Below are 6,349 nucleotides of genomic sequence, written 5' to 3'. Positions count from 1 at the left end.
ATGGGGTTGCAACGGATTTATTATGGAATTCTTTAGTTAATTGTTTAATACTTTAGTGTGTGATGATTGCATAATATCTAGTATTGGTTGTGCGTATTCGTCTTATGTGCGTCGCGAACATATAAGATAGGGTGTTAATCTCTTGTGAAGCGACGGTGGATCTTGAGATTTAGAACTTGCCATGCTAGCATAGGTTCATGTACGTTGTGCATGATTAGTGGGTAACTCTAACAGTTTTATTTGCCCTATGTAATCAAAAAGAATAACTTGTGCTTAAATCGTTATGTTGTCAATTTCTATAGACATATAGGAACTCAACATGATTGATGACTATTCAACTTCTATCTTAATTGTGGATGCTTGGTAGGATGGTATTAGTACAATGAAAGTTGGCTTTTATCAGTTTCGTGTTATTCGATTAATATCATCACTGTCACATGCTAAAGGTAATAATAATGGCTATAGAAGGAAGTAATAATGAAGTTGTGATCTCATGAGTGTTTTATTATTGATAAATTGAAGTGTTAGTTAAGTGGTTAATTAAGTAGTTAATTATAGTTAATATTTAATCAACAATTTTAAGTGTTACCTTAACATTGAGAAGTAATCATACATTGGTGAGTGAGTTTAATTAGACAATAACTTAGTCTGAGTCTCTGAGGGAACGAACTAGAAAGTATTCTATATTACTTGCGAACGCATATACTTGCGTGAATATTAGTGCATGTTTTCGCCCTAACAAGTTTTTGGCGCCGCTGCCGGGGACTCGGCGTATTTGTTTAATTTATGTACTTACCATCATTGGTCATTAGGACTCAGTGATTAGGACGTAGTAGTTAATTACTCTTTTCGGTTGTGTTTTAGGTACTTTAGCAAGCGTTTATGCAAACTCGTTCTCGTGCTCGCAAGAGGACCTTAGATACAGCTGAGGAGAAAGACGAAGTTCTTGATACTCCGGAGAAGTTAGATTTTGAGGATTCGGATTCAGGAACTGAGCAGAAAGAACCAGTAAACATGGGAGATCGTATTGTTCAAGCTGATCCAGCTCTTATGGATTTTTCTCGGCCTAAAATTGATGATATTCAGTCAAGCATCCTTCATCCGGCTATTCAAGCTAACACCTTTGAAATCAAGCCGGGCACTATTCAGATGGTGCAGAATTCTGTTTCTTTTGGAGGAACGGCAACTGAAGACCCCAACATGCACATAAGGAATTTTGTCGAGATCTGCAGCACTTTTAAGTATAATGGTGTGACTGATGAGGCTATCAAGTTGAGGCTTTTCCCATTCTCACTGAGGGATAAGGCTAAAGACTGGTTACATTCTGAACCAGCTGGGTCCATCACTACGTGGCAAGATCTTGCGCAAAAGTTTCTGGTGAAGTTTTATCCAATGGCAAAGACTGCTGCTATGAGGAGTGCTCTTACTCAGTTTGCGCAGCAACCTACAGAATCTATGTGCGAGGCTTGGGAACGCTACAAGGAAATGTTGAGAAAAAGTCCACATCATGGAATGCCGGATTGGATGGTAATCACTGGTTTTTATAATGGTTTGGGGGCCCAATCTCGGCCCATGCTCGATGCAGCAGCTGGAGGAGCCTTATGGGCTAAAAGCTATACTGAGGCGTATAATCTTATAGAGACAATGGCTGCAAACGAGCATCAAAACCCAACTCAGAGGATGACATCAGGCAAGGTCGCAGGTATTCTGGAAGTTGATGCAGCCACCGCTATTGCAGCCCAGCTCCAAGCGCTATCAATGAAGGTTGATTCTTTGGCTACGTATGGAGTTAATCAAATAGCTATGGTTTGTGAGCTTTGTGCAGGTTCTCATGCTACGGATCAGTATTCTCTTGTCAACAAATCTGTTCAGTATGTGAATAATTATCAGCGACAATAGCAGCCTGTGCCAGCAACCTATCATCCTAACAACAGAAATCATCCAAATTTCAGCTGGGGAAATAATCAGAATGCTATTCAGCCACCATATCAGCAAGGAGTGAGTAAACAGTTTAACCCACCTGGATTCCAGCAACCACAGCAGTATGCTACAAGGCAATCATATCCTCAACAGGGAAGTGCAGCTGCACCTACTAGTGCTGATTTTGAGGAACTTAAGCTGTTGTGCAAGAGTCAGGCGGTTTCTATCAAGACCTTGGAAAATCAAATTGGTCAATTAGCCAATGCAGTGCTCAATCGTCAACCTGGCACTCTTCCCAGTGACACGGAAGTACCAGGCAGGAAGGAAGCTAAAGAGCAAGTCAAGGCTATTACCTTAAGGTCTGGAAAAGTAGCTGATGCTGAAAAGGCAAAAGAAGTCGAAGCTGAAGTTAGAGATGAAGAATCTAAGCAAAAGGAGAAAGTGGCGGAACCAAAGAAGACTACTGTTGAACACACTCTGCCTGAGGATAATACAGGGGAGAAACAGCTCTATCCTCCACCACCTTTTCCTAAGAGATTACAGCAATAAAAGCTGGATAGACAGTTCGGGAAGTTTCTGGAGGTGTTCAAGAAACTTCACATCAATATACCTTTCGCTGAGGCTCTGGAACAAATGCCTAGTTATGCAAAGTTTATGAAGACTATTCTTTCAAGGAAGGTGAAACTGGATGACCTTGAAACCGTTGCTCTCACGGAAGAATGCAGCGCTGTTCTGCAGCAAAAGTTACCACCAAAACTGAAAGATCCAGGAAGCTTCACCATTCCTTGCACCATTGGCAATCTAACTTTTGACAAGTGCCTTTGTGATTTGGGAGCAAGCATTAATCTGATGCCCTTGTCGATCTTTAAAAAGCTGGATCTGCCTGATCCAAAACCCACATACATGTCGCTACAATTGGCGGACCGTTCCATTACTTACCCAAGGGGCATAGTTGAGGATGTGCTCGTCAAGGTGGATAAGCTCTTCTTTCCTGCAGATTTTGTTATTCTGGATTTTGAGGAAGATAAGAAGATTCCCATAATCTTGGGGAGGCCTTTCTTGGCTACTGGCCGTACTTTGATAGATGTGCAAAAAGGGGAACTTACTATGCGGGTCCAAGATCAGGATGTGACCTTCAACGTATTCAAGGCAATGAAATTCCCTACAGAAGATGAGGAGTGTTTAAAAGTGGATATGATTGATTCCGCAGTTACTTCGGAACTCGATCACGTGCTAATGTCTGATGCATTGGAAAAGGCCTTAGTGGGGGATTTCGACAGCGATGATGAAGATAGCAACGAGCAATTACAATATCTGAACGCTTCTCCATGGAAGTGAAAGCTCGACATACCATTTGAATCTCTTGGTACTTCTGACCTTAAGAATGCTGAAGGGAAGCTCAAACCATCAATAGAGGAAGCACCTACCTTGGATCTCAAACCATTACCTGAACACTTGAGGTATGCTTTTTTAGGTGATTCATCTACGTTACCTGTTATTATTTCAGCTGACCTTTCAGGTAGTGAGGAAGACAAGCTCTTAAGGATTTTGAGAGAATTTAAATCGGCTATAGGATGGACCATAGCAGACATCAAGGGGATAAGTCCTTCATATTGTATGCATAAAATTCTGTTAGAGGAAGGTAGTAAGCCAACTGTGGAACAGCAGCGAAGACTGAACCCGATCATGAAGGAGGTGGTGAAGAAAGAAATTCTAAAATGGCTAGATGCAGGCATCATTTATCCTATTTCTGACAGCTCGTGGGTGAGCCCCGTGCAATGTGTACCTAAGAAAGGAGGTATCACTGTGGTCGCAAATGAAAAGAATGAGCTCATCCCTACACGAACAGTTACAGGATGGAGAGTATGCATGGATTATAGAAAATTGAACAAAGCCACAAGGAAGGATCACTTCTCTCTCCTATTCATTGATCAAATGCTTGACAGATTGGCGGGACATGAGTATTTTTGTCTTCTGGATGGTTATTCCGGGTATAATCAGATTTGTATTTCACCAGAGGATCAGGAAAAGACTACCTTCACTTGTCCATTTGGCACATTTGCTTTTCGTAGAGTTTCGTTTGGGTTATGTGGCGCCCCGGCCACCTTTCAGAGATGTATGATGGCTATATTCTCTGACATGATTGGAAATAACGTCAAAGTGTTCATGGATGACTTCTCCGTCTTTGGACACTCATATGATGAATGTTTGAATAATCTGCGCGCCGTACTCAAAAGATGCGTGGAAACTAATTTGGTGCTTAATTGGGAGAAATGTCATTTTATGGTGCGTGAAGGCATTATCCTTGGGCATAAGGTCTCTAGCAAAGGTCTGGAGGTGGACAAGGCCAAGGTGAGAGTCATTGAAAATCTTCCCCCACCTAATTCGGTGAAAGGAATCCGTAGTTTTTTCGGTCATGCGGGTTTTTATCGGCGATTCATCAAGGACTTTTCAAAGATATCTAAGCCGTTGTGCAATTTACTTGAGAAAGATGTACCTTTCAAATTTGATGATGAATGTTTGGCAGCATTCGAGACTCTCAAGAAGAGTTTGATCACTGCACCAGTTATTACAGCACCAGATTGGACAGAACCGTTTGAGATGATGTGTGATGCGAGTGATTATGCGGTAGGTGCAGTTCTGGGACATCGCAAGAAAAATCTCTTCCATGTGGTCTACTATGCGAGTAAGACTTTAAATGGGGCCCAATTGAACTACACCACTACTGAGAAGGAGCTTTTGGCTATAGTCTTTGGCTTTGAGAAATTTCGATCTTATCTGCTTGGTACGAAAGTAACAGTATTCACTAATCATGCAGCTATTCGCTATCTGGTTTCTAAGAAGGATTCGAAGCCGAGACTCATTCGTTGGGTGCTTTTACTTCAGGAATTTGAGTTAGAGATCAAAGATAGAAAAGGTACCGAGAATCAAGTAGCTGACCATCTCTCTAGGTTGGAGAATCCCGATTCTACTTCACAAGATAGGACGTTAATCAATGAATCTTTTCCGGATGAGTAGTTGTTTGCAATTCAGGAGGAAAAACCATGGTTTGCAGATATTATAAACTATCTTGTCAGCAATATAATGCCGCTTAATTTGACATCCGCTCAAAAGAAGAAGTTTCTGCATGAGGTGAAGTGGTATATGTGGGATGAACCATATTTGTTTAGACAGGGAGCTGACCAGATCATCAGGAGATGTATCCCTTTCTGTGAGACGGAGGGGATATTACGAGACTGCCATTCCACGGTTTATGGTGGACACTATGGAGGTGAGAAGACGACAGCTCGTATTCTGTAAGCAGGTTTTTTCTGGCCTACTTTGTTCAAGGATGCTCATCAGTTTATTTTAAGGTGTGATCGTTGCCAAAGAGTGGGAAATTTGTCAAGGAAGGATGAGATGCCATTAAATGTGATGCTTGAAGTCGAGGTCTTTGATGTATGGGGAATCGATTTCATGGGGCCTTTTATCTCGTCTTGCAATAATCAGTACATCTTGCTGGCAGTCGATTATGTCTCAAAATGGGTCGAAGTTAAAGCTTTACCGACAAATGATGTAAAGGCAGTGCTAAATTTTCTTCATAAGCAAATTTTCACAAGGTTTGGAATGCCTCGGGTAATCATAAGTGATGAAGGATCACATTTTTGCAACCGTAAGTTCACTTCTATGATGCAGCGTTATAATGTGAATCATCGAGTAGCTACTGCCTATCATCCGCAAACAAATGGTCAAGCGGAAGTGTCTAACAGAGAGATAAAGTGCATTCTAGAGAAGGTTGTTTGTCCGTCAAGGAAGGATTGGTCTTTAAAGCTCGATGAAGCTGTTTGGGCTTACAGAACAGCATACAAAACTCCACTTGGGATGTCACCGTTTCAGTTGGTGTACGGTAAGGGATGTCACCTACCGGCGGAGCTTGAGCATAAGGCCTACTGGGCATTGAACAAATTGAACCTGGATTTAGATGCAGCTGGTAAGAAAAGAATGCTTCAGCTTAATGAACTTGATGAATTTCGACTTCAAGCGTACGAGAATAACAAATTGTATAAGGAAAAGGTGAAGAGGTGGCACGATAGGAAGCTACATCCTAAGTTATTTGTGCCAGGGCAACAAGTTCTGTTATTCAACTCTCGGCTCCGACTTTTTCCTGGGAAGTTGAAATCAAGGTGGTCTGGACCTTTTATTGTCAAAACTGTATTTCCACATGGAGCGGTGGAAATTTTTGAGAATGATTCGGACCAAGCATTCAAGGTTAACGGTCAGCGGTTGAAGCACTACTATAGGGACATGGCAAACCGAGAGGTGGTTAGTGCCATTTTGTTGACTACTTGAGAAAGGTACGGAACGTCAAGCTAATGACGAAAAAGAAGCGCTGCGTGGGAGGCAACCTAGGAATTGTTGTTACAGGAACCCTTAGAAGTTAATAACCTAT

The 6,349-nt window shown here is 41.8% G+C and overlaps 1 non-coding gene across 1 annotated transcript; it reads right to left on the bottom strand.

Moving 5' to 3' along the window:
• Window positions 1-1,407: 1,407 nt before the first annotated feature.
• Window positions 1,408-1,514, bottom strand: LOC141669786 (small nucleolar RNA R71). Its single transcript, XR_012554045.1, has one exon. It is a non-coding gene; the product is annotated as a small nucleolar RNA R71 (small nucleolar RNA).
• Between the last annotated feature and the right edge of the window lie 4,835 nt (window positions 1,515-6,349).

This window comes from Apium graveolens, chromosome 6, assembly GCF_009905375.1.
Source record: "Apium graveolens cultivar Ventura chromosome 6, ASM990537v1, whole genome shotgun sequence".
Lineage (NCBI taxonomy): Eukaryota > Viridiplantae > Streptophyta > Magnoliopsida > Apiales > Apiaceae > Apium > Apium graveolens.
The sequence above is the reverse complement of the archived record's forward strand: the minus strand, read 5'-3'. Positions and strand labels throughout refer to the sequence as shown.